The following is a 12237-nucleotide window of genomic DNA, read 5'->3' as shown; positions in this document are numbered from 1 at the left end:
GTGGATTTTTATATAAATTTTAAGTAATTAAATTGCAAAAAAAAAAACCTCCCCTAACATTTATATTTAAATAACCGGGCTACTATTACAATTCTTTTTGTGAGCGGGACATTACTATCATCATAATTTGCTTTGTGTCAAATAGTTACTTGGTTTGTATACAATTGAGTTTGTATAAAAATATTTGCATAATACAGTGTTTCATATTATCATTGAATTTATTTTTAAACTCGTGCAATGAGTGACGATGATTGACCTTCTTGATTTATTTAACTAAATCAAAACGACCCTAGCAAAAGATCAATTAATATTTTTGCTCTCTCTCATCTCCTCTCTCTTTCGAGCATCGCTGTCATCATCACCCCACTATCTATACATCTTTGTCACCACCGAATTCAGTATAAACTCCGCAAAAAAATAAAATTATTAATTTATGGTACCCTATAAGTTGTAGCACTTGCAGCACAGCGCTCATAGGGTTACCGAATGGGACAACTTCAATTTCAAAGCACCGTCAGTGGCGCAACACTTAAACCCGTTCGAATCGAACTCGCTGATGCGCTAATTCTTTTCCTAATAATGATGAGAATTCTTATGTGTTCGAGATTTGAGGTGGTATTTTAAAATATCAATATTCAATATTACTTAAATGAGAGAGCACAATTTGATTTATTTATATAAAAAAATTATAATGTGATAACAAGTCTGATAAGAGAAGGCTCACGTACAAGAAACTAAGTTTAAGAGAGCGGGTTATTCTTGGAATCTATTAATTGCTCGTGCCTAATTAACTCATGTGTAGGGAGGCTTTTTTTAAAAAAATATTTTTTCCTTTATTTTTTTTTATTTTTATCTATCACAATAGTAGTCACTGTATTTGTAAATAATGACATAAATAATGCCGGCAGCTATTATTCATGTTTTGGACTGTCAAGAAAATAATGTAAACTCAACTTTCAAGGAAGCAATATAGACTCATAATTTCCAACATTACGAAGGGTTGATAGAAGAAAATGTGGTGAAAGATTAAACATTCATTATTTGAAATGGGAAAATGGGTCTTATAATTTTGAATTGAACTATTGGCACCCGTCCGTCCAAGAAACTCCATTTTCAATTATATTTCAATTAATATAAAAAAAATGAACGCCTTTTTCCTTTTGTATGTCTTTCAATGTTCAGTAACTGTCTCATCTTGAAGTACTTTTGCAGGAATATTAATCTTACATGGACGGCGCTCGTGCTGTCAATCTTAGGACTTAAGAGCTTGCTCCATTATCAATTGAGTAACTCGCGTGGCAGAAGAATTGTGTGGCCCGTTTATTGCATTATGAAATTCTTATATCATAATGTATTGTAATTTATCACCTTACTTCTTATTGCAATTAATGAATACTATATTTTTAGAGTATTATGGAAGAATTTCAAATCCTTAAACGAGAAAATCAAATTTGGTTCAGTTTACATTTTAATGGCCTTCTACAAACACAATCAAAGAATCGAATGGTAAGGTCATGGCACAATGTGAATGGTAAAAATGTGTGTGTGTGTTTTTTAAATATACTCTTTTTCTTCTATAACGTTGACAATCTTTTGAGATCCATTTTTTGGATTGCTTTTAACAATAAAATTTGTCCCAATAGGTTGTTGGCTAATAAGCTTGATAGCATATTACAGTGTGCCACTTATGGTTGTGGTGCGCCAGTAAGAGTGTATTTATCTTTCAATGTAATTTCCGTAGAGTATGGGTTTGATAAGATTAATGAGTTGTTTATAGCCCAAAATTCTACGGTTGGAGGGTTGGACCGTTGCAATTGTTGGGCTACAAGATGACTATTTTTGGGCTTCAGACCCAAAAGGCACTGGTTTCAAAGGGTTTGAGCCCATTTGAAACCTAGATGATAAATGGCTGATGCTGCCAAGTGGCAACTAACAAGACAGCAATTCCTGTGGCGGGGCAGCATTACAGAGAGGTCGTCAACTCAACGACCGACACAATTCGTGTGGCTCGTAGACATAATTGCTCTGACTAATGACTGCACACGTACCCGTCGACCATCTACAGCCAACTGACAAAATTCAATCGACAATTGCCCTCAAAAGTAGCCGGCCTATCATCCAAATATCTTCCTCATTTATATTATCTGTAGCTAGCTAGGCATTGACTATACACTACCGGTCGATGAATAAATAATAATAGTGCCCGAAAGAAAGAAAAGCAGTCAGCATTTGACAAATTATTGATACTTATTATCATTTATTATTATTTTTTGCTGAACTTCAAGTACTCATGATAATAAAAATTTTGAAGGAATTGTTGAAAATTTTGATAGGATTAATTAATCATATTAATTTGCTGAGCTACGACAATATTCTAATAATAGATTCTAAATTTTAGTCATTCTACATGCACGTTTTGTTGGTCTACATTCACTGGTATTGAACTTCATTATTATTATTATTATTATTATACTTAGCTTGTGTTACAGTTCAAAGTCATTCATCTTGATCTCTACCTTCATTAAGCCAAAAGCACTTAACCCTAACCATCATGGATTTATTATTAATTAAACCTATAGCGTCTAGTGTGTGAACTGTGAAGTTAATGATGAGTTCTCAATTGCTTTAATGTACATTCCGCTTTTACAGCTAAAACTTTTAATAGTAAGTACTTACTAATTATTTGGTTGCTACTCATAAATTGCTACTAATTATTATTATTATTATTTTTACATAGCTATTATTAATGTCTCTTAGAGACGTTCCAAATTTTGAGCTGTTTTGATTATCATTAATTTACAAAAATACAAATTAAAGCATAACCCAAGTACCCAACCCTCAAAAAAGTTCGTAACAAAGTTCTGTTTCTTTGAGAACACTTTAGAAGTGGTTCAAACTATACACATGCTTGAACCTAAAGTCAGAATGATTCCATGAGATTATCGTGTATTATTTTAATCATAAAGAAAAAAAAAAGGGTTATAGAACTGTTATCTTTACTAATCACAAAACGGAGCAAAAGATAATCGAGAATCCCACTTGATGTTTAATTTCGATTGTGATGCCTGAAAAGGATGCGTGTCTTGTTCTTGATCATCTTCTTTCTACTTGAGTAACATCATTAACTTATCACTTTCACTTAAAAAGTTATCTACAGTTTCTACTTGCCTTTTGTGGCTTTTTCAATTTGGACAAATAATACTGCCGAGTTGTTAAAGGTGCGTTTGGTTTTTGGCTGTTCAAAACATATATACATTATTTTACATTTATGTGTGCATTGTGCGCACATACTTTCATTTCTTCTTCGTCTTTATCTTTATCTTTATCTTTTCTCTATAGCCATTAGCCAGTGTGTTTAAAATCTATTGGAAATCTATCATTATCACTTATCAACCCTAAACCCTAAGAAATTATTAAAGTCTAGAACAAAAACCGAAGTGAATTAGTGATCATCATTTTCTCAACCACAAGTTTTTTTTTTTTTTTTTTTTGGCTTGATAATTTATTTACCCACTGAGATATTTTCATAAGAGACTTTTTAACCCTTTTTTTTCCCCTTATTTTTTTTTTTTCATCTCTTGGATGAGACTCAATCGGAATTTAACTGTACAGATTCCAATAGACTGTACTATAAATTGTCTGGCAGCTGAATAATGCTAAGTAAAAGGAGATCAAATAGGAGTCAACCTACCATGCAGCGCTGTATCTCATACAGCACATGCATGCAACCGGTACAACCGGTTTTTAACCGGATAATATAATGAAAATTATATTTTTATTTGTTTTTAATGTGAAAAAATTATGAAAAAATTTGGAAAAAAAAGAGTAAAATTTTAATTAAATAAGGAAAAAGATTGTAATAATTTAAAATTTAAAAATAGTACAAAAAATATAAACATATCACAAAATGGTTACATTCCTACTTATTTTGTCACATTCCAATATTTATAATGCATATTTCAAGTTTACTTTTCAAATTCCTATTTCTAGTAATGATTTATCTAAATTTTTGTAAGTTGTTTCAACTCATTTTCCCACTAGCTTTTGGTTCTATATTTCCACTCTTTTCATCAACTTCCATATTTTTTGATAGATATTTCAAGTTTATTTTCATATCTCTACAATTTGTTAAACTTTATCTAGTTTTTGGTAAATTATTTCGATTTATTTTTCCACCACTTTTTTGTTCTATATTCCTACTCGTTTTATTAAATTCCAACATTTTGTTTAGAAATTTCAAGTTCAATTTTTAGATCTCTATTTTCTGTTAAAATTTATCAAATTCTTGTTAAGTTATTTCAACTTTTGGGTTAACTTCTTCTACTCTTGTTTCCACTACTTTTTGGTTCTTTATTCCAATTCTTTTAATTGATTTCTAATATTTTGGTTAAATATTTCAAGTTCATTTTATAGATCTCAACTTATTGTTAAACTTTATCATATTCTTGTTAAGTTCTTCGAACTTTTAGGTTATGCTCCCCAACTCTTGTTTCCACCATTTTTTTTGTTTTATATTTCTACTCTTTTCATTGAATTTAAGTATTTTTCGTGAATGTTTCAAGTTTATTTTTTGATCCCTAATTATTGTTGGATTTATCATATTCTTGGTAACTCTTTCCGAATTTTAGGTTAACCTCTTCAACTCTTTTTTCCACCACTTTTTGGTTTTATATTCCTACTCTTTTTATTGAATTCCAACATTTTATTTGGAAATTTCAAGTTAAATTTCTAAATTCCCACTTTCAATTAAAATTTATCAAATTCTTAGTAAGTTGTTTCAATTTATTTTTCCACCGGTTATTCGTTCTATATTTCCACTCTTCTTATTGAATTCCAAATTTTTAGGTTGATTTTTCAAGTTTATTTTTTATATCTCTATATCCTGTTAGACTTTATCTAGTTATCGTTAAGTTGTTCCAACTTATTTTTCCAGCACTTTGTGGTTCAATATTTCTGCTCTTTTTATTGAATTTCAAATTTTGGGTAAATATGTCAAATTTACTTTTTAGATCCCTACTTTGCGTTAGAATTTATCAAATCTTTGTTAAGTTATTTCAACTTTTGGGTAACTTCTTCCACTCTTGTTCCCACTACTTTTTGTATTTGTATTCCAATTCTTTTAATTAATTTCTAATATTTTGGTTAAATATTTCAAGTTCATTTTATAGATCTCAACTTATTGTTAAACTTTATCATATTTTTCTTAAGTTCTTCGAACTTTTAAGTTATGCTCCTCAACTCTTGTTTTCACCATTTTTTTTGTTCTATATTTCTACTCTTTTCATTTAATTTAAGTATTTTTCGTGAATGTTTCAAGTTTATTTTTTGATCCCTAATTATTGTTGGATTTATCATATTCTTGGTAACTCTTTCCAAATTTTAGGTTAACCTCTTCAACTCTTTTTTCCACCACTTTTTGGTTTTATATTCCTACTCTTTTTATTGAATTCCCACTTTTTGTTTGGAAATTTCAAGTTTAATTTTTAGATCCCCACTTTCCATTAAAATTTATCAAATTCTTGGTAAGTTGTTTCAATTCATTTTTCCACCAGTTATTTGTTCTATATTTCCACTCTTCTTATTAAATTTCAAATTTTTAGGTTAACATTTCAAGTTTATTTTTTATATCTCTATATCCTGTTAGACTTTATCTAGTTATCGCTAAGTTATTCCAACTTATCTTTTCACAACTTTTTTGTTCAATATTTCTACTCTTTTCATTGAATTTCAAATTTTGGGTAAATATGTCAAATTTACTTTTCAGATCCCTATTTCGTGTTTGAATTTATCAAATTCATGATAAGTTATTTCAACTTTTAGGTTAACTTCTTCTACTCTTGTTCCCACAACTTTTTGGTTCTGTATTCCAACTCTTTTTATTGATTTCTAACATTTTACTTAGATATTTCAAGTTTATTTTCTAGTTCTCGACTTATTATTAAACTTTATCATATTTTTGTTAAGTTCTTCAAACTTTTAAGTTATGCTCCTCAACTCTTGTTAAACTCTAATAATGGTTTTATGTTCCTATTATTTTTATTATATTCCAACACTACCAGTACATGTTTCAGGTTCTTTTTTTTTACTAATAATAAATTACTTGTTGAAAATAACAATAATATCAATAAGGCAAATTATGGTTGACCCCTTACTATTTTAACAAATATCAATTTACCACATAATACTAAGAATTTTTTTATTGCAACCCTTCATCATTTTCAACATTTTGAGTCCATAATCTAAGTCCTTTTTTTTTTCATCTTCATTACTTCATGCAATCTTTTGAGTTTGATTGTATGTATACTTGAGCTTTTAACTTTTATACATATCTATTCTCATTGTAATCATTTTAATTAATAGCGTTTAATTATATTAAAAATAAATCTATGCATTTATTTTCATCTTTCTCTTTACTTTTCAAATTAATTGCTTTAGTTTTTCATAACGTCAACGGTAAATAAATAAATAACAAGTAAGAAGGATTGCAATTGCTATGCTTCTAAAGCTATGATGATATAAGTTAAGTTACAAAAATACTTTAATTTACAAGATTAAAGTTTAGTTAATCTATTTTAGTTGAGCATCTCTATTTTTTTTTCTGTGTGCTTGTTGGATATTACTACAGTTATTATTATTAATATCATATCCTGTGGGATTTATAATTAAATATAATAAGAATGTACATATGTCCTACGCTATTTTTGCACTCGATGGATATCATTAACATTTTGATTATGCAATTGATTTTTGCAAGTTACAAAAGAGTGATGATGTATGACAAAACTTCCACGGATAAATTTGTTGTGACCATTCAAAATCTAAAAATTCATTTTTGTAATTTGTAAATAATATTTTCATTGAGGCGGTAGTTTTACTTGCCAAAATTTTTCTATGTATAAATTTTACATAAAAAAGATATATTTTAAACTTTTGTGCTAATATAAAATTAATTTTCTACAAATATATTGATAATTTAATATAGATGAGATATATTACTTTGTAAGTATATTAATAATCACGTTGTGGGTACTAATTAATGCAGTTGTAAATCATTTGAATTAAAAACAAAATAGTTGATGTTTGAATCCATGGGAGTAAATTTAGTTGTTATTAAGCTAAATTAGCCACTTAGGCTTTAGCCCAGTGGTGAACCATTGACCTTATGGTGCGTTTACGTCATAGAATGAGAATGTGGTAGAATAGGAATGGGCTGGGAATGAGAATGAGTTGGAATGAGAATGCGATTTTAATGTTTACTCGGCAAAAATAAATGGGAATGAGAATGTGCTGAAATGTCATTGATGTATTTACTTGACAAAATAAATGGGAATGAGGAATGTGAATGAAAATCAATTTACCAAAATACTTATAGTATTAATAATTAATAAAAATAATTAATTTATCATTATTAACAATATTATCATTATTGTTGTTTTTATTATTACTATTATTATTAACATTTATTATTATTAAATTTTATTGACTTTATTATTTTAGTTATTATTAATTATTGTTATTATTATTTTTATTAATATTATCATTATTAACATTTATTATTATTATTATTAAATTTTATTAACTTTATTATTTTAATTATTATTAATTATTGTTAATATTATTTTTATTAATATTATTATTAACATTTATTATTATTTTTAATTAATATCATTTTTATATCTAGATAATGAAAATTAGATTATTATTACTATTAAATTTTATTAACTTTATTATTTTAGTTATTATTAATTATTTTTATTATTATTTTTATTAATAATAATAAAAATAATGATAAATTAATTATTTTTATTAATTATTATTTTTATCATTATTTTTATTGTTAATAATGATAATATTAATAATAAAAATAAAAATAATTAATAATAACTAAAATAATAAAGTTAATAAAATTTGATAATAATAATAATTATCATTAATGACATTTAAAATAATAATAAATTTTTGATAAATTAAAATAATAAAATTAATTGTGATTTGAATGAGGGTAATTTAGAAAATATGAAAAAATTAGAGGAATACAAAAGTAAACATATATTTCATTCACATTCCCAACCCCCGGGAATGAGATTCCCATTCCTTATTCCCAAATTGTGTGGGACCCACACATTTTATTCTCATTCCCAAATTACATTTTGCCAAGTAAATATATGTTTCATTTTTATTCCTTCATTCTCATTCCTCATTCCATGAAGTAAACACACCATTAAAGTAAAACATGACTATGAGGGCAATAATTCGAGTCCTCATAGACTCAAACTCCCTTAATTAAACATAATTATATGGAGATTATTTGTAAAATTTTTCTCCCTTACGAAATACAAGTGGAGTGGAGACACTCCTCCTCCGTGAGGGTTATTTGTCTGGGCACTTACTTCATAGAATTTAAAATGTAATAATATAAGTCTCAGTTTGTATATCTAATTGTAAATATCAGTGTAATAATCTGCTGTTATAACAGTTGTAAATATCTGTGTAATACAGTAACATGATGCTTAATCAGTTAAAAAAAACTAAATTGAAAAAATTATATTCAAATTCAATTTCTTTTACCACTAGAATAAAAGTATATAAATTAAATTTAGCGAGAATTACAGTGAAAACATATTTCATGTGGCAAAGATTATAACAAGCTTAAGACGTATAAATAAAAATGAATTTAAAAGACTATATTTCTCCCCAATGGCATAAAATGTTTTAAAAGTAAATTTAGTAAAACATACTGCTTACTATGAAAATGAATTTATATTTTTCATATTTTTAAATAATTTAATTTTTTTTGGTTGTGATATAAATTAACTTAATTTCAAAAAAATATAGATATAAATTTAAGATTGAACATATTTTATAATACTTGCACATCATTTAGTAGACAAATCATGTACCCATATAGTGAGTGCAATGTTACTCAAATAATTTAATTTAATTTAGAAATATAACTGTCATGCTTAAATTATATAACTATAAGTATAACATAATACAACATTATTCAATATTAGTTGCATTCAAATTGTAATTATCCATGTTATGTACCATTATGAATTTGATTAATGTTTAACAAAAAAATTATTATAGCAAAAAGGATTAAATAAAATAATTAATCTCACTTAAGATAGTATGAATTAATTTGCACAAGAGATTGATTATGAGTTTTATTTAAAAATATCAAATATTAGATGCTTTATATTTTTGTAATATATGAATATTTGTTTTAGAGGGTATACATAAAACATACTAATATTGGCCACTAATAATAACAACAACAACATTTGAGGGGTAATTACGATGTTTGGAATGATAATTATTTGATAGTTGGATAAATATTGTCCTCATTTTAGTAGGTAGGGATTTAAGTCCTTGAATGTGAATCGTGAGATCCTGGAATTGATTTCTTCTAAATATCTGGAAATAAATCGATTTCGTTATATGTTTAGATACTCGGATTCTAATGTAATTAAAAGTTGATAAAATTATTTTGATAGTTTTGTAAGCAAAATATCATTATATTTATTACATAATATTAAAAATAGTGCAATTAATAAATTAAATTTTTTAATTAATATATAATTATTTCCATTTATTATATTTAAATAGTATTCTCATTAGTACATAAGTTACATTTTTTAAGGCAAAATATCATTAAATTTATAATGTAATATTAAGAAAAATAATATAATTATTTTTATTTAAATATATTAGTCCAATTAATTTTATTTAATTATGTTTCTTTTAGGATATAAGTTAAATATATTAACTATATTTTCCATGAATCAAAAGAAAAAGGAAGTATTTTTTTGGTGTAAAGTTGAGGGGGTCTTTGATAATTTACTAGTTTTGAATTGATTATCTTAATATTTCCTAAAATGAGGGAGTTCTATGATAGTTTCTTTTAACATTTGCCGCTTTAAGCGATTAAAAGGAGCGAATCGGTGGCCGGTTACATCCGCATTATTAAAAAAATAATAAAGGCAGCTGCATGACATGCAGCACTGCATTACAGCCCGACCCATCAAATAGAATCAAGTTGGCAGATTTTACATGCGATTTGTTTTCACCGAAGATGCTTGTTTGCATGCAGCCATGCACGTGCTATGCAATAGAGATATTAAGAGAGATCCAAGAAACGTTTTCTTCTAGGCAAACAAACAGAAAGTGTCAGAAGCAGAAGGGAGGAGGAACCACCCGATTTCATTCTCTCTTTCTTTCCCATCATAATCATAAATTAATGTGTATATAATAAACTTCCAAAATCAATTTATTTAGTATGTTACAAAATTCTTCATTTCAGTACAAAGATTTTTACAATGTTAACAAAAAATCTTCACTTCTATCAATTTAAATTAAATCCATCTCTGTCGTCTACCTAAATTACTATAATCTCTAAGACCCACATCAGCTCATACCGAAAATATTCTATGCAAGAAGAAAAGTGAAACAATTTAAATTTATAAGTTGCAAATTGGCTTAGATTTTAAATCGCCCGCCCTCTGGTAATAAGATAATTAATTGCTAATCATAATACATGTTTATTGATAATAAATTGACCAAATGTGCAATATGCGGCCGTGGTCTAGATCCAGACACACATATTTTTTAATGCCAATGATCAAATATATACAATCTTGCAAATAATTAAACACCGTCGTCACCAGACCCATTTCATAAATTCAGGAGTTTGACAACCATGCATTTAGAAATTCAGATCAGATGGTCTTAAATTAATTATATAGATAGACACGAGAGTAGCAAAACTCCTCTTTATTTCACAAATTTCTAAAATATTATTTTTTTAAAAAAACCGCATTGCCATTTTTGTGTTTTAAAACAATTTTTTTCTTTTTTTGATAAGTGTTTTAAAACAATTTAGTACCAAAGATGAAACCTACGAGTTAAATGATAACAATCTTTAATTTATATGGTCTATGCACGTAATTTGGGATAAGATTCATTTGGAATTGTTTTTGACAGATTTAAAAATATTAAAGATATTTATTATTTTTTAAAAAAAAAATCACTTTTAACAAAATCACTTCATTCTATAGTCAATTTTAAATAGTAATGAAGGATTAAATTTTTAAAATCTGACTTTAATAATTAGCTTCATACTTGTTACATTTCCACACACACACATATGTATATATGTATGTATGTATGTATGTATGTATGTATGTATCTTCACATATATTATAAAAATATAAAATTATGGAAATAATATCAAGAAATTTACACAAATTATTATAATTATCAATAATATTGAGATAACAAAATAAAAAATAAAGTTAATAGAATAAAATATTTATTTCGTTATCAATTATTATGTATACACAATAAAATTTTTTATATATGTTTATAAAAACATGTTAATAAGTTTTATTAAATATCATGTCCATTTCAGTTATTTGCACTCTTATAGTATTTTAATAATAAGATTATCAAACATATACGATTGATTTTAAAACTCACAACACTTTTTATAACAAATTTTACTAAATATTTAATTGATTCTCTTCACAACTAATTATTTATACAGCGCAGCTAAAAATAATTATTTTAAAAACTACAATATTAACAAAATGACCCTTAATTTGTTTGTTTATTTTTGTTTTTTAAAATACTATTTCGGTTTCTATACTTTACAAACGGATGTGTGCTACAACCATCACAATTCACAGTTGTAACCGAAGTTTGAATATAAGCATTTCATTAAAATTTTTTAAAATTTGTACTATTTATATTGTACATAAATGAAAAAAAATGTATGATCAATATTTTTTTTCCCAATATTAGAAAGAAAGATGGTGTCAATTATAATATACATATTAAAAGGTAGTTGTTCCCGAATCTCACACAGACACAGGCTATTATTTTCAACAAAACACGACCATCTGAATCAAGAATTATATATTTTTTATTTATTGAATACACAAGTGTAAAATAATTTTAAGTTTTTCTAGTAATGAGAACGTCTTTTTATTATTAATTTTAAATGCAAAATTTGTATATGATCCTCAACAAACCACACTGAAACACTATAAAACAATATTATTTTTTGCCAACAATTATGTATTAGGCTGTAAATTATAAAATAATGACATCCAGCCAAAAGTTAACTTTTATTAGTTGATAATTAGATCTAAAAGCATATAATTACAGATATTTTTTTTTCTTTTTTTGATGAATCTTTGTCAATTTCACTTGGAAGCACATCAGATTAAAAACAAT

Source organism: Citrus sinensis, chromosome 5, assembly GCF_022201045.2.
Source record: "Citrus sinensis cultivar Valencia sweet orange chromosome 5, DVS_A1.0, whole genome shotgun sequence".
Classification (NCBI taxonomy): Eukaryota; Viridiplantae; Streptophyta; class Magnoliopsida; order Sapindales; family Rutaceae; genus Citrus; species Citrus sinensis.
Note: the sequence above shows the minus strand (reverse complement) of the source record.